Source organism: Schistocerca serialis, chromosome 8 (genome assembly GCF_023864345.2).
Source record: "Schistocerca serialis cubense isolate TAMUIC-IGC-003099 chromosome 8, iqSchSeri2.2, whole genome shotgun sequence".
Taxonomy (NCBI): domain Eukaryota; kingdom Metazoa; phylum Arthropoda; class Insecta; order Orthoptera; family Acrididae; genus Schistocerca; species Schistocerca serialis.
In genome coordinates, this window is record NC_064645.1 from 527,153,950 (window position 1) to 527,178,385 (window position 24,436).

A 24,436-nucleotide genomic window follows, 5' to 3' on the forward strand; every position below is an offset into this window, starting at 1 on the left:
ACTATTTTTAGGCATAGTCAGCAAATGAAAGATTCTGACAGAGAACAAACAATGTATTTAATATATATATATATATATATATATATATGCATATATATATATATATATATATATATATATATATATCAGTTCATGATATCCAGTATTACAAATTTACTCTTTCTGATGGACACACGTTCAGATCGTCCGCTCTCAAAATTCTGCCATTTCTCTCCCCACTGTGCCGTGAAATGAATGCTTACAAGTTAGTTAATTTGATGAACTGGTGTCAATTACAATTTTATGACGTGAGAATGTCATACAATGTACAAAATACATCATTAAAGAACATAACAATACAGATAACATTTGTAGTAGTATAGGCTTTACAAAGAATAGAAATATGTAAGTAGGCTGTTTAGGTTTTTATATTGGTAACGCCACGTAGCGCTCTGTATGAAAATCACTGGCTGTCCTGTGTGCAGTCCGTGGCTGGTTTGCATTGTTGTTTGCTATTGTTGTGTCGGGCAGTTGGCTGTGAACAGTGCGTTGCGCTGTGCAGTTGGAAGTGAGCCGCCAGCAGTGGTGGATGTGGCGAGAGAAATGGCAGAATTTTGAGAGCGGACGATCTGGACGTGTTTCCATCAGAAAGAGTAAAGTTGTAATACAGGATATCATCAATATATTATGACTTTTGAACACTATTAAGGTAAATACATTGTTTCTTCTCTATCAAAATATTTATTTGCTAACCATGTCTATCTGTGCCTTCAGTAGTGGAACTAGTATCTTGGAGTAACTTTGCAAAGTGACATGAAATGTCCACTCATAAATTTGCAAAACCGATTGAAAATAAATCTTTACAACATTTACGAAAACTATGCCATTACCCCCAATGAACTATGAACAAAGAACAAAATAACTAAACAGTGTTGATAGTAGAGAGACAGATACCAACTGATCTATAATCCTACACTAGAAAATCTGAGGGAAAAACTAATAGTTTCAATATAGGCCAGCGAAATATGAGAAGTACTACAAACGAAAGACATCCGCATAAACATCAATACATATAGTCAACAAAGTCATGGACCGTCTCTAAGCTGTAAATATTAACCTACAAAACATTTTATACATATTATTTGACATAAATAAGTGAACCGACTGACAACAGTGAAACATCACGGCAACATAAATGGGTGGTAAAGAAGAAAAACTTATGTTAGCTCAAGGCAGAACCATGCTTCCATAACTATAAGTCTTTCGTCCTAGTTTAATATTTAGCACATCCGCAAGTCAGTCCGCTCACATCATTACCCCAGTGCTCCTTTCGTCTATATGTTTGCTGCTGTCATCAACTAGCACAAGTTCCATTTCATTAAAGTATTCAATTCCTGCTCGTTTTCAATGACAACTACTATGTTATCAACGAACCGAATCACGTTGAAATTCTGCCCATATCAGACCGCTCGAACATTGCCTCATCAACATAGAAATTAAAAATCAGTGTTGACAACGAGAAACCGTAACTTCCCCGTTTCCAGAAGTTGGTTTCTGGGCCATTGAGTTAACTACTCCACTGTACATTCAATAGAGAACATGAATTACCCATCGCTGTAGTTATCCATAACCTCATAAGTAAACACATGTTATTTCGTTCCACGTTATTAAAATCGTTTTATCCACGTGGAAGCTTGCAATGTACGTTTTCTTGTATTTGCTAAATCTACACCCTTTTAATAGATATAGTTCTAAAACAGTTTTTAGTGTGTCTTTATCTCTCATAAAGCGAAAGAAGTTCGCTCCTACTCTTAATCTGACACCATTCTTTTCCATTATTCGAAATAGTACTGCTCTGAACACTTTTGACAGCTATGACACTAGATTGATTATGAAGTATTTGACATGTATATCCACTCTATTTTCTTCGTAATCGTAAAACACAACTGTTTTCAACATGTCATGGAGCTTATCCCGCATACAAATTTCTATCGCTACCTTACTCCAGTCTTCAACCTGCTGTCCGTAAAACGTAGTCAGTAATGAGGTGTTTCCTGATCTCTAGTAAGCCTTGGGTACCTGTTATACTGATGCTGCCTAAATGAAAGGATGCTGGAGAGGATGCAATATTACTTGTACTGCCCCTCGACGCCGCTTTCATCGTGGTTCTTAAATTACGAGGCACCGACGGAAGAACATAAAGTAGCCGTGTCTCCTGCCATTTAAATTTAGGTTCCGGCAGTTGAGGCCGACCCTCTCTAGGCGCTTTAGTCCGCAACCGCGCGACCGCTATGGTCCCACATTCGAATCCTCCCTCGGGCATGGATGTGTGTGATGTCCTTAGGTTAGTTAGGTTTAATAATTTCTTATTCTAGGGGACTGATGACCTCAGACGTTAAATCCCATAGGGCCCTGAGCCATTTCAACCATTTGAACTTATATTTAGTGGAAGGCGATAGTTCTAAGAAAAGTCAAACGTTGTAGAAGTCGACATAGTTTCCAGTCACAGACTTTTTCACAAGCTGCAACACGGTCGAGGATTAGGTCAGAGATCCACGAAGTAAAGCATAAATTTCCTTTTTTCCATAAATAATCACAAAACTTTTTCTCTTACACTAGTTTCCAAACACAGATTTTTTTCACAAGCTGCGGCATAGTCGAGAATTAGTAGAAATCAACGAAGTTTTATTTCCATAAATGATCACAACCCTTTTCGTCCTTAGACTTCGGGGTTTGGTCTGCAATAACGAGCTCCGTATCAGTTTACAACATGTCCTAATGTAATGAAGCGACAGTGGCGTTGTCACTAAATACGGAAAAACAGCTTAGCGTTGTTGCACGTACCTAAAATATAGTGTAAATTTGACCACAGTGTCGGTGGAGTCATACTGTTAATAGTTTTAGCCCCCCAGCACCGTAACGTAGTGTACAATATGTTTTGAATACGCGCAACGACGCAAATTTTGGATGGAAAATCTTACCTATTACAAAGTTTCATAACTCCTCGTTATTGATCCCAACTGAGCTGTGGGCTCACGCTCGTCGATGAAAAGACCGGCCACGCCATTTTGACTCTGAAAGACAGGGTTCTTATACTTTTCTTATTGTGTTCTCTCAGTGAGTTATGTCCACACTCATTTAGATGAATGTTCAGTTAGGTGAAACGTGTGATACGTTAGCTTTAGGTGGAATACACCCACGTACACGTGCAGTTCATGGTTCTTGGTCTTAGTTCTCGGCTGTCAAGAAATTACGGAAAAAAATACCATTTTAGTAATACTAGCGCAAAAGCAGTTTCAGAAACGTCAGCGTCTATGGAATGCTGCAGCTGCGTTCGACTCTCACCGCAGCTGAAGGCGGAGACCTGAATCAGTGACAACAAAAGAGGGTAACAAATCAACTGAATTCGCAACTGCGAATGACTATCATCAGCTGTAAATGGGATGACGAGTATGAAAATTTTTGCCGGACCGGGATTAGAGCCCGGATTTTTCGCTTATCGCGAGCGATCGCCTTGCCATTTGGCTACCAGTGCACGACTCCCAGCCAGAATTAGACTTCCATATGTCGTCAACCAAGCATCGATGACCGGAACTCGTACGTGCATTACGAAGATTCCCGTACAGGACAGAGGCTGTACTTGAAAGTTGCTTACCCGGTATTGGCACATACATGTGATATTTCAGCACCCGTGGTATCCTGATTACTATTCAAAGTCCTTTGGACGTGCATGCATGTCCATCAGAATAACTCGGGCCGTGAAATATCGCACAAAACAGGCTGTCTTCCTTGCTCGTCCGACAGCTTTGTTCGCAGCTGCTGCGTGGTTTGGAGATGTTATAGCCTTGTCGGGCCTCTATAGAATTTCCTAGCTCTTCTACATCCATGCGATACAATGTTCTGCGGTATGTTCCCAATCAAGGCAAACTTTTACGTGCAATGTTATGCAACGTATGGGTAGACAATCATAAGCCAGTAAACAGTAAGAGAATAGTACTGTTTACGGACTGAGTGTGCTCACTATGACACTACATCGTCATCAGATACTAGCCGTAGACTGCTGCTCACCCTCTCAGATCTCATTTGTACTTAGAGAAAAAGAGATGCACTATTACACTTCCGTTACGATAGAGAGCACTGGGTGCACCCGACTGAAAATTGTTGCTCATGTCGGCACCCACGACTCCTGCCGTCAGGGTTCAGAGAACATCCTCAGTTCGTACAGGCGGTTGGCGGAATTGGTGAAGGCGGAAAGCCTCGCTCGCGGGGTCGAATCGGAGCTAACTATTTGTAGTATCCTTCCCAGAACCGATCGCGGTCCTCAGGTTTGGAGCAGAGTAGAAGGCTTAAACCAGAAGCGGAGATCTGGGGTGCAAATTTCTCGACCTCCGCTATCGGATGAAGAAATGTAGGGTCCCCTGAATATGTCAGGCGTGCACTACACGCCAGAAGCGGCTACAAGGGTAGCGGAGTACGTGTGGAGTGCACATGGGGGTTTTTTAGGTTAAAGAATTCCCTCCCTAGGCTCGACAAGACGCCTCCTAAGACGCGGCACGGTAGGAGTAGGCAAAATGCAACAGGGAATAACAATATTAATGTGCTAATGGTAAACTGCAGGAACGTCTATAGAAAGGTCCCAGAACTGCTCTCATTAATAAACGGTCACAGTGCCCATACAGTACTAGGGACAGAAAGTTGGCTGAAACCAGACGTAAACAGTAATGAAATGAATGGGGAGGCGTGTTTATAGAGATAAGAAGTGCAATAGTATCGAAGGAAATTGACGGCGATCCGAAATGTGAAATAATTTCGGTGAAGGTCACGGTTAAAGCAGGCTCAGACATGGTAATTGGATGTCTCTATAGGCCCCCTGGCTCAGCAGCTTTTGTGGCTGAGCACTTGAAGGATACTTTGGAAAATATTTCGAGTAGATTTCCTCACCATGTTATAGTTCTGGGTGGAGATTTTAATTTGCCGGATATTGACTGGGAGATTCAAACGTTCATAACAGGTGGCAGGGACAAAGAATCCAGTGAAATTTTTTTAAGTGCTTTATCAGAAAACTATCTTGAGCAGTTAAACAGAGAACCGACTCGTGCAGATAGCATATTAGACCTCCTAGTGACAAACAGACCCGAACTATTTGAAGCAGTTAACGCAGAACAGGGAATCAGCGATCATAAAGCGGTTATTGCATCGATGATTTCAGCCATAAGTAGAGATATTAAGAAAGGCAGGAAAATTTTTCTGTTTAGCAAAAGTGACAAAAATCAGATTACAGAGTTCCTGATCGCTCAACACAAAAATTTTGTCTGAAGTACAGATAGTGTTGTGGATCAGTGGACAAAGTTGAAAACCATCGTACAATATGCGTTTGATGAGTATGTGCCAAGCAAGATAATAAGAGATGGAATAGAGCCACCGTGGTACAACAACCGAATTAGAAAACTGCTGCGGAAGCAAAGGGAACTTCACAGCACACATAAACATAGCCAAAGCCTTGCAGACAAACAAAAATTCCGCGAAGCGAAATGTAGTGTGAGGAGCGCTATGCGAGAGGCGTTCAATGAATTCGAAGGCAAAGTTCTATGTACTGACTTGGCAGAAAATCCTAAGAAATTTTGGTCTTATGTCAAAGCGGTAGGTGGACAAAACAATATGTCCAGACACTCTGTGACCAAAATGGTACTGAAACAGAAGATGACAGACTAAAGGGCGAAATACTAAATGTCTTTTTCCAAAGCTGTTTCACTGAGGAAGACTGAACTGTAGTTCCTTCTCTAGATTGTCGCACAGATGACAAAATGGTATATATTGAAATAGACGACAGAGGGATAGAGAAACAATTAAAATCGCTCAAAAGAGGAAAGGCCGCTGGACCTGATGGTATACCAGTTCGATTTTACACAGAGTATGCGAAGGAACTTACCCCCCTTCTTGCACCGGTGTACCGTAGGTCTATAGAAGAACGTACCGTTCCAAAGGATTGGAAAACGGCACGGGTCATCCCCGTTTTCAAGGAGGGACGTCGAACAGATGTGCAGAACTATAGACCTATATCTCTAACGTCGATCAGTTGTAGAATTTTGGAACACGTATTATGTTCGAGCATAATGACTTTTCTGGAGACCAGAAATCTACTCTGTAGGAATCAGCACGGGTTTCGAAAAAGACGGTCGTGTGAAACCCAGCTCGCGCTATTAGTCCACGAGACTCAGAGGGCCATAGACACGGGTTCACAGGTAGATGCCGTGTTTCTTGACATCCGCAAGGCGTTCGATACACTTCCCCACAGTCGTTTAATGAACAAAGTAAGAGCATATGAACTATCAGACCAATTGTGGATTGTATTGAAGAGTTCCTAGGTAACAGAACGCAGCATGTCATTCTCAATGGAGAGAAGTCTTCCGAAGTAAGAGTGATTTCAGGTGTCGTAGGACCGTTGCTATTCACAATATACATAAATGAACTTGTGGATGACATCGAAAGTACACTGAGGATTTTTTGCTGATGATACTGTGGTATATCGAGAGGTTGTAACAATGGAAAATTGTACTGAAATGCAGGAGGATCTGCAGCGAATTGACGTATGGTGCAGGGAATGCCAACTGAATCTCAATGTAGACAAGCGTAATGTGCTGCGAATACATAGAAAGAAAGATCCCTTATCATTTAGCTACAATACAGCAGGTCAGCAATTGGAAGCAGTTAATTCCTTCAATTATCAGAAAGTACGCATTAGGAGTGATTTAAAATGGAATGATCATATAAAGTTGTTCGTCGGTAAAGCAGATGCCAGACTGAGATTCATTGGAAGAATCCTAAGAAAATGCAATCCGAAAACAAAGGAAGTAGGTTACAGTACGCTTGTTCCCCCACCGCTTGAATACTGCTCAGCAGTACCAGATAGGGTTGATAGAAGAGATAGAGAAGATCCAACGGAGAGCAGCGCGCTTCGTTACAGGATCATTTAGTAATCACGAAAGAGTCACGGAGACGACAGATAAACTCCAGTGGAAGACTCTGCAGTAGAGACGCTCAGTAGCTCGGTACTGGCTTTTGTTGAAGTTTCGAGAACATACCTTCACCGAAGTGTCAACCAGTATATTGCTCCCTCCTACGTATATATTGCGAAGAGACCATGAGGATAAAATCAGAGAGATTAGAGCTCACACAGAAGCTTTCCGACAATCCTTCTTTCCACGAACAATAGGAGACTGGAATAGAAGGGAGAACCGATAGAGGTACTCAAGGTACCCTCCGCCCCACATCGTCAGGTGGCTTGCGGAGTATGGATGTAGATGTCGATGTAGATACCATTGTCTCCAATGAACACTCACCTTCCAGGACAAGGTATTGGGTTGTATTATTAAAATGTTTACGATACACTCAAGTATCTTTGAAATATTTCCGAGAAATGGTTGCAGTGTGACATTGTGACAATCGTTTTCCGGAGATCTAGGAACGTTTCGTTTTCAGTTGAAATGTATTTTCTGAAGAAGAAACGGACTCTGTTGTAGCATACGGGAGTACACGCATGCTACCTACAGAGCCTGTGACCTCGTCAGTAATCGCATGGCCAGAGGGCGACTGTGTTAAACACAGCGACGCGTGGTGCAGAGTACGGCAAAGCCACACGAGCCTGCGCAGACGCCGAGATGCACTCTAAGCAGTGAGTGGTGCCAAGGTCAGCGTGCTTAGCGCCGTCAATGGAGAGGGGCGGTCTCGCGAGGCTTGGGGAAGGGGAGGGCCGCAGCGTCAGCACCTGCGTCGGTGGGAGGGGTCGGGGGATGAGAGTGTGGGCGGCAAGGGTGGGGGGGGGGGGGGGGGAGGGCGAGGGAACGCTCTTATCAGCGTCGAGCGCAGGGCAGCCAGTCGGGCTAACCCGCATCTGCACATACAATTATGTGCCGACTATTTATCGCTCCGCCTTGTTGTAGGACCGCAGTGCGAAAAAAGACTATTTCTATCCAACGAGGCCAGAACTGCAGACCGTTTGTCGGCTGTATGCAGTGTCGTCTACACGTATGCGCCGCAATCTCTCGTAATCTCTCACGTTGTAATGTTTCAAGCGAAAGGTCTTATAAAGGGGATATCCGAAAGAGAGTGCAAAAATATAACAGCACATAGGGGACGCTCCATTGAACAGTTTGCGATAGGGAACCTGGTGTCGGAGAAGCCAGCTGAAGGAGACAACAGGAATAAAATTACTTTACTGTTTAGTTTTTTTTTATTTACATTAGTTATACTTAACGGCAAATACCACCTTTCATAGAATGAACGTAGTGAACGTACATTTGTACTGAACTTACAAAAAATGGTTGAAATGGCTCTGAGCACTATGGGACTTAACATCTGAGGTCATGAGTCCCCTAGAACTTAAAACTACATAAACGAAACTAACCTAAGGACATCACTCACATCCATGCAAGATGCAGGATTCGAACCTGCGACCGTAGCGTTCGCGCGGTTCCAGACTGAAGCGCGTAGAACCGCTCGGCCACACTGGCCGGCACTGTAATTTACAAAATGCGCTGAAACTGACGGCCGTCAACCTCAATGCAAGTATGACACCGGCGAACAAGATTCTGACGTACCCTGACGAATATCTCTGGTGTGTTTCGAATCACATCACAGGCAGCTGCAATTCCGACAACAAATTCCATCTCTTTATTGATTGGGTCTCGTACACAAGTGACTTTAGATATCCCCATAGGAAATAATCAAGAGGATTCAGATCAGGTTACCTCGCAGGCTATGGAAGAGGACCTACCCTTCCAATCCAACGAACAGGAAATACAGCGTTTAGAGATGGTTGCGGACATTCACACTTAAATGAGGCGGTGCACCGTCACGTATGCACGTCCTCTCATGAGCAGCCAAGGGCAGGTTCTCCAACAACTCAGGTACAGCTCTTTGCACGGACCTCAAGTCCTGGTGGCAATTCAGACTGCCAGGTAGAAGATGTGGTCCAATGACATTTTCGCTTACTATGGCTGCCATGATACTCACAGCAAAACGTACCTAACGCGTGAGCGTTTACCTCATTCCACACTTGGCTATTCCCTCTTTTCGAAATACCATCACGATTCAATAAGACATCGTTAGGAAACGATTTACAATTTGAAGTAAATCTGGTCGATGAATCCTTTCATGGAGGAACCACTTACACAATGCCACTCTTCGTGCAAAGTAAGTCACGAGCATCGCATGATCTCGTTGTGGGTGATATGGCGGTAATTTTGGTTCATGGAGTACTCGCTACACGTTAGAATGTGCAGCGCCCATTTCACATGCAATACAACGAGTTCTTTTGGGATTCGCAGCAACACGTTCCTGCACCTCCCCTTCAAAACCGGTGGGCGAGTGATCCTCATGTCGCCAGATTCCTCCTTTCTTCTTTCCAATGAACCAGACTGTTGCATTCGTCAACCGAGAGAAAATGATGTTAGGAAATCATTCCCTGTACAGCAAAGAGAGCATTGCAACGTACTCAGCCATACACAACGTTCACGTCAGTGAGTCCTGCGAAACGTGCCGATACTTTCCCATCGTATTGTTCTGTATGTGTGTGAATAACACTGACGTGAGTAATGAATGGGTCTGTCGTTGATTCATAGCACTTTCTATCATGAGCAATGTAGATATAACAGAACCACCTTAGCCGGCCGCGGTGGCCGAGTGGTTCTTGGCTCTTCAGTCCGGAATCGCGCGACTGCTATGGTCGCAGGTTCGAATCCTGCCCGGGGCATGGATGTGTGTGATGTTCTTTGGTTGGTTAGGTTTAAGTAGTTCTAAGTTCTAAGGAACTGATAACCTCAGATGTCAAGTCCCATAGCGCTCAGAGCCATTTTTTTGAGAGCCACCATATATGAATGTAAAATAAACAAAGCCCTTATCATGACTTTCAAGTAACCAGGTTCGTCCGCTTTGTTTCGTTGAGGAAATAAAGAATGTACATGTAAATAAACAGCACGGTGCGTGTAAACGTGTACGAATGTTAGTTGTAAATAAGCTAGAAAACAGTAATGCTACACAAAGTGGTGGACAAGTTACCTTTCTATCTTCCAGAAGTCCGCAGCTCGTGATATAGCGGTAGCGTTCTCGCTTCCCGCGAAGGGGTCCCGGGTTCCATTCCCGGCGGGGTATGGGATTTTCCTTGCCTCGAGATGACTGGGTGTTGTGTTGTCATCATCAGCATCATTCATTCCCGTTACGGTCGGGGGAAGGCAATGGCAAACCACCTCCGTTAGGATCTTGCCTAGTCAGCGGTGCGGATCTCCCGCATCGTCCCATACGCTCCTCGGAGTATGGGACCTCATCATCATCATCATCATCATCTCCTTAAGTTAGCTTCTCCGACCCCAGGTTCCTACCTCAAATTGTTAAGTTGAGAATTCTCTATCACCTGCTACATTTTTGCACGCTCTCACGGAAACAGCCTGTATTTATCAGTTGATCGGGGAGAGCAGAGACTGGATAGAACGTCATATAGCTGCTTACGGAGGTGGCACTTTAAAGTGGGTGAGTTGTATGAGAGTCATTCAATAAGCAATGCCACACTTTTTTTTCTGATTGTTATGTCGTCTTTTTTTCAGGATTTCAAAAAAATGGCTCTGAGCACTATGGGACTCAACTGCTGTGGTCATCAGTCCCCTAGAACTTAGAACTACTTAAACCTAACTAACCTAAGGACATCACACACATCCATGCCCGAGGCAGGATTCGAACCTGCGACCGTAGCAGTCGCACGGTTCCGGACTGCGCGCCTAGAACCGCGAGACCAACGCGGCCGGCTTCAGGATTTCAGTACGTCATATTATTCCTCACTCCTTTGGCTAAAAGGCAGTGTTTTTGAACGCAATCTCCGTTCGGTGCGATGGCCTTACGCTACCTTAATAGGCAGACCTGTATGGCCGTATGCTAGCAATCTACTGTTCGACGTCGGATATAACGTGTTCCTTCACCAGTAACTTTCCTCTCATCCACGAAATGCTACCCGTGGAGTGAATCCTTTTTGGGCCAAACAGATGGAAGTCGGTGCGTGATTCGGGATATAGGTTGGATGAGGAAGAACAGTCCAAGGGAGCTTAGTGGGCTCCTCTCGGGTGCGCTGACTGGTGTGACACCTCGCGTTGTCATGGAGAAATACAAGTTCGTTTGCATTTTCGTGGCGACGAAAATTCTTTCTTGCTGGTAGTACGATACACTACAGAGTTGACTGTTGCACAGTGAAGGGGAACATCAAACAGATGTGTGTGGCGCCACTGTCTTGTTTCCAGTTCGAAGTTCATCGCCTGTGACAATGTTCCACAAAAAATTGACAATACAACCCTCGTTTCGCGCAAGCAGTTCCGCACAGATGCTTTTTTGTTCCTCTTGAAGGTCTTCTGTTAGAAAGCGAAGAACCGAGCGGGCACCCACCTTCTCGAACCCCAGCTCATGGAACCATGTGTAGCATTACGTGAAGTTGAGCAGCGAAGTGTTAGATTGCGGTCCGTCGATCAACTCGAATGAGAGTGTCCGTACGTTCATAAATAGCAGGAGCCACAGCTGCGTGCGGCCGGTTGGCACGCGGGAGAGGCTTGTGCTACCTCGTAGTGATGAAGACAGATCCCTCGCCCAATTACTTACCGTACTTTCGTTGGTTGGCAGGTATCCGTAGTCAGTCTTCAGGTACCTAAGAATATCTGCGATGCCCTGGTTTTTCACCAGAAGAAACTCAGTGACAGCTTTCTGCTTGTTAGGTACCTCCGTTACAGACGTCATTTTGAAGGCTACGTATAGCGCCACCACCTATCGTAACTTTATGAATGTATACGGACTGAAGCGCTGTCCCACAACTATTTCAGCATTTCTTCAACCGAAAATTGCCGAGAAAACATATGTGTTGCATTACTCATTGAGAATACCTCTTACTGTCACAGGAACACACGATCCATGGACGGCTGCGCAGCTGCTTTTGGGAAATCCCGCGTCATTAAATACGCTGCATGGCCAAGCGATAGGAGGCAATATGCTCACATGGCGAGATCTTGAGTGCATCTAACAATACATTATACAGGGTGTCACTAACCACTGCCACCCAGAATAGCTCCAAAAGTATGATAGGAGCTGAAAAGTCTGTGGGACAAAAGTTGCCTGGGACAAGAGGCCCGCAATGTGACTTTGGCTTTTCTGTTGCTGTGTGGGGTCGCTTCAGAGATATGAATGTCAACTTCGTTTTTTGAATGGGATGCTATAGTTTGGTACTTATTTTTTGATAGTGGCTAACGTGACGGATCCAATTATGTGTAATAGTAACGTCTTTGAAGGTCAACGAAGGTCACAAAGGTGGCATGGACGTCCATTTACAGAAAGTGTTCGAAGTGATGTCTGTTGGTATCAATGCAGTACTACAATCTTCTTGTCATGGATTGAGTGGTATTCCTTATCACATCGAAGCATATGCTCTGACAATTCTCTCTCGCATATCTTCAGGTGTAGTTGGAACATCTTTATAAACAATGTTATTTACGAATCCCCACAAGAAAAACTCCAAGTCTGGCGAACGGGCCGGCCACGACACATCTCCTCCGCGTCCGATCCAACGATCTGGGAATTGTCTCTGCAACTCATTTCTAGCCGTCAGCAAAAAATGTGCCGGACACCGATCGTGCTGATGCCACATTCTGTTCCTTTTTCCTAAAGGTATTTCTTCCAACAACTGACCTAACGTCTTTTGCAGGAATGTGGTGTACTTCCTACCATTAAGGCTCCCTTCAATGAAATAGGGACCTTTAATTCTGTCCTCCAGAATCCCACACCATACATTCACCGACCATGGTTTTCCGTGTCCAGCTTGCCGCACCCAACACGGATTTTCATTTGCCCAATAATGCACGTTATACAAGTTAATATTTCCATGGTTCGTGAATGTATCCTCGTCAGTAAATAAAACCAAATTAATAAATGTGTCACCCCTCTGAATCTGAAGTTGAGTCCATGGGCAGAATTCAATACGACGCATGCAATTCGTACCAGTTAATTCTTCGTGGAAACTGATATGGTAAGGATGATATTGATGGCGATGCAGAACAGGAACAACAGTACTCTGGATCGTGCCAGATTCGCTTACGATAAGACGCAAACTAACACAACGATCTCGAACCATAGGGGCAAGTGTACCAATTTTCGTTTCCTCGTTAGTAACTTTCCTTTCCCGCATACGTTTCCGATGCGTTAAAGATCCAGTTATTCTCAGTTTACCATAGATATATTTAAATGTACAACGCGTGGGGTGAGTGTGTTGAGAATATCTTTCAGCGTATAAGTCTCTAGCTCTCACTGAATCTCGTTGGCATTCTCCGTATATGAGAAGCATATCGGCGTGTTCTTCGAAGGAATACATCATTCATATTCGCTTGATTCGACGATATTAGTCTTATCGTTCCCGTTACTGTTAGATTGTGAAACCGTCGAATGGTGATTACATTTCAGTGGTACGTTTGATGGATACGCCGAATTCGGCGGATATTTACTATTTGCACGATATACGAGGGAGAATTGTCGAACCATGTGCTTCAATAAGTGCTGACGTGTTAAGGAATACCACTCAATCCGTTCTAAGAAGATTGCAACACTGCCTTGATACCAATGGTCAGCATTTCGAACACCTTCCGTAAATGGGCGTTCATGCCACCTTTTTGACCATCGTTGACCTTCAACATCATTGGATCGATCTCGATAGCCGCTATCAAAAAATAAGTACCTAACTATAGCATCCCATTCAAAAAAAAAAAAAAAGAAAACAAAGTTGACCTTCATATTGTAACAGCTATATCGATTAGAATTAGGTTTATACTATATAGTGACTTTGAAGTGTTTGTTCTTTGTTACCTACGGTCATTGATTCGTGACAGGAACTTTAAAGTTCGTAATGTATCTATGAAAATGACTAAGTAATGTTTAAAATAATGAAATTTTATAGTGCATGTATGTTTATAAGGAAAACATGGTATATTGGAAGCTGGTTCATGCTTAGGACACTTGTATTGCATAACATGAAAGATGTAGGGAAGTCCCACCGCATCGGATGTGATTTGGCGCAATTTCAAAGGTGGTTTTGACGGTCGCACTGAGTGGCTTCTAGATGGGAACGGTTCGCATTCAGTGGCTAGCCGTTGCGCGGTATACATCGATGGTACCAATGGAGGCAACTGGAAGCAGTTTTGAAAAGAATCTGGCCTCGGATGTGGATTTGGCTCTTGCATGGTCCTCTCAGCAGCAAGTAATGACAGTAACTCGCTAAAACCCGGCGCCAAGAAGAAATTGTGTAAAGCATTCAAACATCAAGAGCCATGAGTGCAGTTAACCGCCACGTCGCTTACCACCACTACTTCGCCACTGCTCCACCAACTTCCGATATGTAGTAGAGCGTGGACCAGTCAATTTGTGTGAGTGTTTTCAATAATAATCTGTGTGCTATAAACCTGTGTTTAGAGCCATAACTTTCATCCTAATCATGAACCCATGCAGGATCCCCTCCTACGTGTTCAGAAAACCGAGTATCCTGTTTCTAACGATCTAATGAATTATTTCTGTATATTAAAAGTACTAAAATTCAGTGCCAGACTGTATAAATGTTCAGTCTAAAATATCTGCTTACAGGTGATGAAGAAGACAAACAAGTTAAACTTATTTGAAAAATGATTTAGACTTGATTGCTATCATGAACAAGTTTTTGAGGTTAATCGAGTTCAGTGCTGAGCAATTTGCTTTGAAGGCTGAAAACATAAACTACACCAAGTAGGGCTAATAATTAAATTTAGTTGAACTGAATCTTACTATTGAAATAATCATAGAGTTTGACTGGTTATACAGTATCAGTTTATGGGTCACCATCATATTCTTTTCATATTAGAAAGATAATTCCAATTATATTGCTACTAAAGAAATCTGATACATTTCAGTAAATGGGAGTATAAACTGTGTAATTGTGGTATAATTTACTTTAATTTGTAGTATTTATATGTCAGTTAGGCAAGAAATCCTTCCATGTCCAACTTTAGTTTAGTGCTTCCTGCAGAAACATCTCAGTACTTAGTTACGTAATGATCGTGATTGTAGCTGTTATTATTATTATTATGCGTGAGGTACAATTTTGCTTTCTACGATTACTTGTTTGGGCATTAATGGCAATTACTTCTACCCACACCTTAGAGTAACCTGTATTCGTGTATATCCAGTGTGCTATTCAAAGAGAGTCTTAATGACAGTCACTACATCAACTAATATTCAATTTTCTTGAAATTAATATTTCAAAATAATGTGCCTAATGGGGCTGGCGACCGTTCCATTTTTCATTAATGTATGAACTTTACTACTTTCATTGTCCCTATAGTAAGAGATTGTTTAGTTCTTCAATTAATTAAAATATATTGAAAATTTCTGTGCAATACCTTCATCCATTAGACACATAAAGCACTCCGTCGTCAGGTCGCGAGTGGCCTACCGAGACCATCCGACCGCCGTGTCACACTGAGAGCAGGATGTGGATAGGAGGGGCGTGGGGTCGGCACACTGCTCTCCCAGTCGTTATGATGGTATTCTTGACCGAAGTCACCACTGTTCGGTCGAGTAGCTCCTCAATTGGCATCACGAGGTTTAGTGCACCCCGAAAAATGGCAACAGCGCATGGCGACCTGGATGGTCATCCATCCAAGTGCCGACCACGCCCGACAGCGCTTAACTTCGGTGATCTCACGGGAACCGGTGTATCCACTATGGCAAGACCGTTGCCCCATTAGACACATGCATGGTAAAAACTCAAAAACCTCCCAGAGGGTACCATTAGCTTTTGTCTGGGCAGGCAAGTGTTATGCGTGGCTTTTCCCGTGACAGGACCAAATGTTGGGTGGTTAGAGACGAACGACGTATAACGGAGCTAGTGTTATTGAAGTTTATACGTAGGTTTGTCGTTTATGATACGAAATATTCATGACTACACACTTTTCGCTAACAAAAACATCACACGGCAATGACTGTGTGCCGAAACTGGAAGTCTGTTAGAATTACACAACAAATTTGCCTTTGAACAAATAGTTTATATCATTGTCGTTTACCATGTATTAGTAAGAAATCCCAGGACTGTAGTGTATCTTTTGACTACAGAAGTAGGTTAGGCGATTTAGGAGTAAATTTTAAACATGTTTAGTTCCCTGTACTTCCGACACCTAATAATCAAGAAGTCGGGGCTTCAGCTGTATCGAAAATTAATCTGTGTAAAATTGAAACAAACAAATATAATATAAAATTGTGTCTTACTTGCTTGATACCAATAATATTCTAAAGAGCTAAAAGTATTCTCGAATAGTGGTACAAAATATAAGAGCTACCGTGACTTGTGCTCACACGACCAAGTTGAGAGGGAAGAGAGCTACAAGAGTTAAAGGTCTTTCGTTGGTGTCCTCGGCTGGGGTAGGAACTGTGTAGGTAAGAGCCGCTGCTTTCTATGATTACTGGTTTGGGCATTAATGGCAACTACTTCCACCCACACCTTAGATTACCCTGTATTCGTGTATATCCAGTGTGCTATTCAAAGAGAGTCTTAATGAAAGTCACTACATCAACTAATATTCAATTTTCTTGAAATTAATATTTCAAAATAATGTGCCTAATGGGGCTGGCGACCGTTCCATTCTGGTAACACTATAGACAGTTTGTACTTACCCACTTTTAGTGAAGGAAAATTGCAGTTGTAGACAACAGTGTTATTCGTTGTGAGTTAACGTGAGTAATTCTGTAGGTCTTTATGTGTGACTTAATAGACCGCGTTAACTAGATAAATCTGGGAAATTAACCGATATTAGCGAATTTAGAGTACTGGACCATGTCGCTGCTCGTGTAAAACATTACATGTATTGGGACTTACTGTTTGCTTGCACTGTCATGATAAAATAATGTTAATTTATTGGAATTTTAGTTTCAGTACAACCGCCAATAGAGGGAACGTGTCTGTTGACTCTAATAAAACTGGAGTCGAGTCCCAACCTTTGTTAGGATACATCATTATCCACGCAGCCATTCCCATTTTTTTATTTGATGTTCCTTAATTATGCTTCGAAATTGTTCGTAGACTATTCAGTAGACTGGATTATTATTACTGGGTTTATATAGGGCAAAATGCAACAGCTTACAGCCATTCCCTACCCAAACGTCGGGCCACTAAATGTATTATGTTGTAGTGTGACTGCCCAGTGTTTGTTGTCCCAGACATCTCTAAAGGCTGGTCACATGTGGGAGTAACCGACGGTCGCATGTAGCTTTGTAGTGGCACTTCAGATTGTTGTGTACTGGCTGTTTCAGGAGTGGTAGTAAATATTTTTGGAGGAAGCTGTATAATGTAGTTCGAATAAATCATCCCATGTAATATGTTTCCAACTCTTATTGGTTACAGGGATGGAGCTGGCTACAAAGACAGTTTTCCATTTCACAAATTGTTACTACAGTTTCGATGTATTTTACTTATCGACTGTCATATTAACACTTTTTTGCGTTCGGCCAATGAAATTTAAGCTAACTTCTTGATAAGCTAGAGACTGGAAATTTTAAACATAGCCCAGAGCTGGATGACATTGTAGTAGTGTGGCCTTAGGTCCGACCACCTGTGATAGGGGACGGGTGACTCTGGTGGAAGAGGGAAGTTTAACGTCTCATCGTCAGCGAGGTTATTAGAGATCGAGCACAAGCTCAAATTATTTCAGGGATGGGAAAGGAAATGATTCATGTCTTTTCAAAGAAATAGCCACCGTATTTGTCTGGAGCGATTTGGGGAAATCACAGAAAACCTAAACCAGGATGATCCGATGCAGATGTGAACTTTCGCCTTCCAAAATTGCAGGTCTGCGTGCTAGCCACATCGATACCTGGCTAGGTGGTGTGAGGCTATGAAAGGGGTAACTAGGCAGCCTAATACTGAACACTTCCTGTCCCATTAGAGTTCATGCACGAGGACTGTGCTTAGCAGATTGTGATACAGCCACTAGAGGCGCAATGTGCGTAAATTATTTTTCGTAGATAGAATCTCCGACAACTCGTTTAATTTATAGGTGTAGTAATGGAATGCCAAACTGGGCCAATCATTGTAACATTGTAACAAATGATTGCGGCAGTAATACTTCCCTAGCAACCATACAGCTAAGGACTAAGGTGAAAAGGGGTAGTATCAAAGAAAAACTCAGGAAAACCTGGACCAATTTCAACCAAATTTAATATACAGTCTGCTTCATAAATGTCACGGCAAACTTCATGGGGTTGTAGAGGGAGTATTGAGAGAGAAATCCAGGTTAGAAACTCGTGTCCGGAAACATTATCCAACAATGCTACAGAGAGTCGAAGTTATAGGCGTTGGTGCCTGCCACTAGGCCACCCCATCGGCAGTAAATGTGACATTGAAACGTGACGGACCATAGGCGGAAAGCTTCTCTATGTTGTTTGTTATTCAGTAGTAGCGACTGATTGCTAAGATCGCCAGATAAGAGAAGAAGGAGCTAGCTGCAATGCGGACAGGTCTTGCCTCACGTGAATGCGGTGCTGTGTTGCATCAGTGGATGACGGTTTCGGACATGCATTTTCAACTGCAGCTTACTTTTGCTATGTATGTCGAAGAACGCTGGAGATTTTTAAGTCTTCAAGGAGAAAAATATACTGCAGATGGGAACCCGTGACCGAAACAGCCATCCACCAGGGCAAGAGAGTGTCGCATAGGTGGGACACAAGGCAGCTTGCTCCATCTTCTCCAATGGCGGTCGTGGCTATCAGTCCCGAAAGCTGCAAAACGGACAACATGGCGAGACGTTCCGCCTATGGTCAGACACTATACAAATTGCTGCAGTGGGCGTCGCCTTATTGCAGGCGTCTATTACGTCCATTCTCTGTATCGACGGTGGATGATGTTTCCGAACACGAGTTCCAAATCTCGATTTGTTGCTCAACACATTCCATGAAACCCCTTTAGGTTTGTCGCAGCAATTCTGGAACACTGTGTAGATACTCATTTAAGAATCACTTTACTACGTTTTCATTTAATCCCTTACTAAACTGCCTGTTTTCTATTTTATATAAATTTTGCTATTTATTGTAATCTAACTTATATATATATTTATCTTGATATATATATATATATATATATATATATATATTTATTTATCTTGAGATATATATATTTATTTATTTATCTTGATATATATATATATATATATATATATATATATATATATATATATATATATATACACTCCTGGAAATTGAAATAAGAGCACCGTGAATTCATTGTCCCAGGAAGGGGAAACTTTATTGACACATTTCTGGGGTCAGATACATCACATGATCACACTGACAGAACCACAGGCACATAGACACAGGCAACAGAGCATGCACAATGTCTGCACTAGTACAGTGTATATCCACCTTTCGCAGCAATGCAGGCTGCTATTCTCCTATGTAGACGATCGTAGAGATGCTGGATGTAGTCCTGTGGAACGGCTTGCCATGCCATTTCCACCTGGCGCCTCAGTTGGACCAGCGTTCGTGCTGGACGTGCAGACCGCGTGAGACGACGCTTCATCCAGTCCCAAACATGCTCAATGGGGGACAGATCCGGAGATCTTGCTGGCCGGGGTAGTTGACTTACACCTTCTAGAGCACGTTGGGTGGCACGGGATACATGCGGACGTGCATTGTCCTGTTGGAACAGCAAGTTCCCTTGCCGGTCTAGGAATGGTAGAACGATGGGTTCGATGACGGTTTGGATGTACCATGCACTATTCAGTGTCCCCTCGACGATCACCAGTGGTGTACGGCCAGTGTAGGAGATCGCTCCCCACACCATGATGCCGGGTGTTGGCCCTGTGTGCCTCGGTCGTATGCAGTCCTGATTGTGGCGCTCACCTGCACGGCGCCAAACTCGCATACGACCATCATTGGCACCAAGGCAGAAGCGACTCTCATCGCTGAAGACGACACGTCTCCATTCGTCCCTCCACTCACGCCTGTCGCGACACCACTGGAGGCGGGCTGCACTATGTTGGGGCGTGAGCGGAAGACGGCCTAACGGTGTGCGGGACCGTAGCCCAGCTTCATGGAGACGGTTGCGAATGGTCCTCGCCGATACCCCAGGAGCAACAGTGTCCCTAATTTGCTGGGAAGTGGCGGTGCGGTCCCCTACGGCACTGCGTAGGATCCTACAGTCTTGGCGTGCATCCGTGCGTCGCTGCGGTCCGGTCCCAGGTCGACGGGCACGTGCGTGCTCCTTCCACCGACCACTGGCGACAACATCGATGTACTGTGGAGACCTCACGCCCCACGCTATTCGGCGGTACGTCCACCCGGCCTCCCGCATGCCCACTATACGCCCTCGCTCAAAGTCCGTCAACTGCACATACGGTTCACGTCCACGATGTCGCGGCATGCTACCAGTGTTAAAGACTGCGATGGAGCTCCGTATGCCACGGCAAACTGGCTGACACTGACGGCGGCGGTGCACAAATGCTGCGCAGCTAGCGCCATTCGACGGCCAACACCGCGGTTCCTGGTGTGTCCGCTGTGCCGTGCGTGTGATCATTGCTTGTACAGCCTTCTCGCAGTGTCCGGAGCAAGTATGGTGGGTCTGACACACCGGTGTCAATGTGTTCTTTTTCCATTTCCAGGAGTGTATATATATATAAAGGAATGTTTTGCATAACCTCGGTTCCGAGGGTTCCAGAACCTTTACAGAAAATTTGAATAGAGATCAACATAAACATCATTTCCGCTCTTTCTATTGTTCATGGAAGCAAGACTTTGCATATTGTACCACGATATAGGGGGACCTTCAGAGGTGGTGATCCAGATTTTTGTACACACCGGTACCTCTAATACCCAGTAGCACTTCCTCTTGCAATGATGCATGCCTGTATTCGTCGTGGTAATCTATCCACTAGTTCATCAAGGCACTGTTGATCCAGATTCTCCCATTCTTCAACGGCGATTCGGCGTAAATCCCTTAGAGTTGTTGGTGGGTCACGTCGACCGTAAACATCCCTTTTAAATCTATCCCAGGCATGTTCGACAGGCTTCATGTCTGGAGAACATGCTGACCACTCTAGTCGAGCGATGTTGTTATCCTGAAGGAAGTCAATCACAAAATGCGCACCATGGGGGCGCCAACTGTCGTCCATGAAGACGAATTCCTCGCCAGTATGCTGCCGATATGGTTGCACTATCGGTCGGACGATGTCATTCACGTATCGTACAGCTGTTACGACGCCTTCCATGACCACCAGCGGCGTACGTCTGCCCTACATAGTGCCACCCCAAAACAGCAGGGAATCTCCACCTTGCTGCACTCGCTGGACAGAGTGTCTAAGACGTTCAGCCTCACCGGGTTGCCTCCAAACACGACTCCGACGATTATCTGATTGAGTGCATATGCGATACTCATCGGTGAAGAGAACGTGATACCAATCCCGAGCCAGCCGAAGTGGCCGTGCGGTTAAAGGCGCTGCAGTCTGGAACCGCAAGACCGCTACGGTCGCAGGTTCGAATCCTGCCTCGGGAATGAATGTTTGTGTTGTCCTTAGGTTAGTTAGGTTGAATTAGTTCTAAGTTCTAGGGGACTAATGATCTCAGCAGTTGAGACCCATAGTGCTCAGAGCCATTTGAACCAACCAATCCCGAGCGGTACATTCGGCATGTTGTTGCACCTGTAGCGCGCTGCATGGTGTCATGGTTGCAAAGGTGGACCTCGCCATGGACGTCGGGATTGAAGTTGCACATCATGCAGCCTACTGCGCACAGTTTGAGTCGTAACACGACGTACTATCGCTGCACGAAAAGCATTATTCAACATGGTAGCGTTGCTGTCAGGTTTCTTCCAAACCATAATCTGTAGGTAGCTACCATCCACTGAAGTAGTAGCCCATGGGAGGCCTGAGAGCCGGCCGCTGTGGCCGAGCGGTTCTAGGCGCTTCAGTCCGTAACCGCGCTGCTGCTACGGTCGCAGGTTCGAATCCTACCTTGGGTATGGATGTGTGTGATGTCCTTGGGTTAGTTAAGTTTAAGTAGTTCTAAGTCTAGTGGACTGATGACCTCAGATGTTAAGTCCCATAGTGCTTGGCGCTATTTGAACCATATTTGAGCGGCCTGAAAGAGGCATGTCATCGACAGTTCCTGTCTCTCTCTATCTCCTCCATGTCCGAACAACTCCGCCTTGGTTCACTCCGAGATGCCTGGACAATTCCCTTGTTGAGAGCTATTCCTGGCACAAAGCAGCAGTGAGGACGCGATCGAACCGCAGTATTGACCGTCTGGGCATAGATGAACTTGACGACCCGTGTTCCTCCTTCCTGGTGGAATGACTGGAACCGATCATCTGTCGGACCCCTCCGTCTAGTAGGCACTGTTTATGCATGATTGTTTACATCTTTGGGCCGGTTTAGTGACATCTTTGAACTAATGGACTGTTTCTGTGCTACAATATCCACAGTCAACTTCTATCTTCAGGATTTCTGTGAACAGGGGGATGCAATGGTGGTTCATTGATCGTGACAGGGCCAAATATCTCGCGAAAAAAGCGTCAAACGGAGAAACTGCAAAGAAAGAAACTTGTGTAGCTTGAAGCGAGAAACCAGATGCGCTATGGTTGGCCCGCTAGATGGTGCTGCCATAGGTCAAACGGATATCAAATGCGTTTTTTGCAATAGGAACCCCCATTTTTATTACATATTCGTGTTGTTCGTAAAGAAACATGTATGTTTTATTTGGACTACTTATAGAAAACACCTACAAGACTTAAGGTCGGGAATAATGAGAAAGAAATCTTAACTACTCAAGTACTCTTCGGTGGAAAACAGTGAGGTTAAAAATTTTCTCCCACGGGCACCTAGACCAACTACCACTTACGCTTTACCAAAGATCTACAAGGAACGACGTCATTGCGCCCCATGGTATCCACCATTAGTTCCCCATCATCCAAGCTGGTGAAGTATTTGGCTGATCTTCTTGCTCCACATAGCGGACACTGAGAACATCATATTAAATATTCAGGAGATCTTACCAACCGACTTAACCATCTTCGACTTAGAGTTTGTGATATTATGGTCAGTTTTGATTTGATGCCACTTTACCAATGTCCCTGTCGAATACTGAATAACATGCCAGTTCTTGGCAGGTGAAGTGATGGAGCTATTTAGATACATTTATTTTCTGTACAGCCAGCATTACAATGAGATGGATGGCGTTGCAATGGGTAGCCTGTTGGCTCCATCTGTTGCAAACCTCTTCATGGAAAGTTTTGAGATTATAGCATTATACACAGCGCCATTGAAGTCTAATTGCTTCTTTCGATACGTTGACGACACGTGCGTCATTAGGCCCCCTCAGGTATTAGTTACTTGATGAGTGTTGTAACAGCTGAATGGTCTTAACAGAAACATTCGATTTGTCACGGAGGTAGAAAAATATGATTCACTGCCCTTGCTCGACGCCATCCAGCGCAAACGAGATGCACGCCTTGGACACGGTGTCTACAGGAAACCCACCCACACCGATCTGTACTTGCACGTCATCTGCCATTATCAGCCGGCACAGAGGTCTCTGTTTTGCAAACATTGGTGCACCCTGCAAGAATGATATCAGACGCTGATAACCTGACCCACGAGCTGAGCCACCTACGCATTGTCCTCAGGAGAAACGGCTAAAACGTCCATGAAATAAATGAGGTGATTTAAAGGAAGAGTCTCGATAAGCAAATCGACGAGGATCAGGAAAAGAAAACGACGTTTTTGCCGTTCTGTGGCTCCGTCCCGTGCAAGAAGAGCCACTCGCTGAAACGGTACAAGATCACATCGATCACTAGGCCTCCGACAAAAATCCATCAATTACTGAGACCAGTTAAAGCCGCAGCGTGTCTCAGAACACCGGGGGATCTTCAAGTTCCAGTCTTGCTATTGACAAACAGTACGCACTGTGGAACAACGCTGAAAGGAACATGAGAGATTTTATCGCTTACACAACCCTGACAAGTCTGCTTTAGCTGAGCATAGTTTGCAAAACACCCACCTGATGTAATGTGACTAAACACCCATCGTGGATGCACTATCGGCGTTTGGGATTGTGTAATTAAAGAAGCGACTGAAACAAAAATTGTCGATAATATCCCTTTAGCTCAGCATCGCATGGGATCCAGTGATCGTGCAGTTTGAAGCAGGTGCATCGAAAGCCGAGTCAACATATGCCCACATATATAGCGATGCTGCGGGGGCTAGTGACGTCATAGCCGTCATAGCCAGCAGCTAGTGTATATAAGAGCGTACTAGCAGCCGACTGGCAGTCATATCACTTGAAAATGTCCAAGGAGTGCTTGGCTTACGCCTAGGGTATCATTAATCATTGACGCCGTTGGAAACACGACAACTTTTGTTCGGTTGTCGAAAATTAT

General features: G+C 44.2%; 1 pseudogene; it reads right to left on the reverse strand.

Moving 5' to 3' along the window:
* Positions 1–15,642: 15,642 nt before the first annotated feature.
* Positions 15,643–15,760, reverse strand: LOC126417436 (5S ribosomal RNA; annotated as a pseudogene).
* Between the last annotated feature and the right edge of the window lie 8,676 nt (positions 15,761–24,436).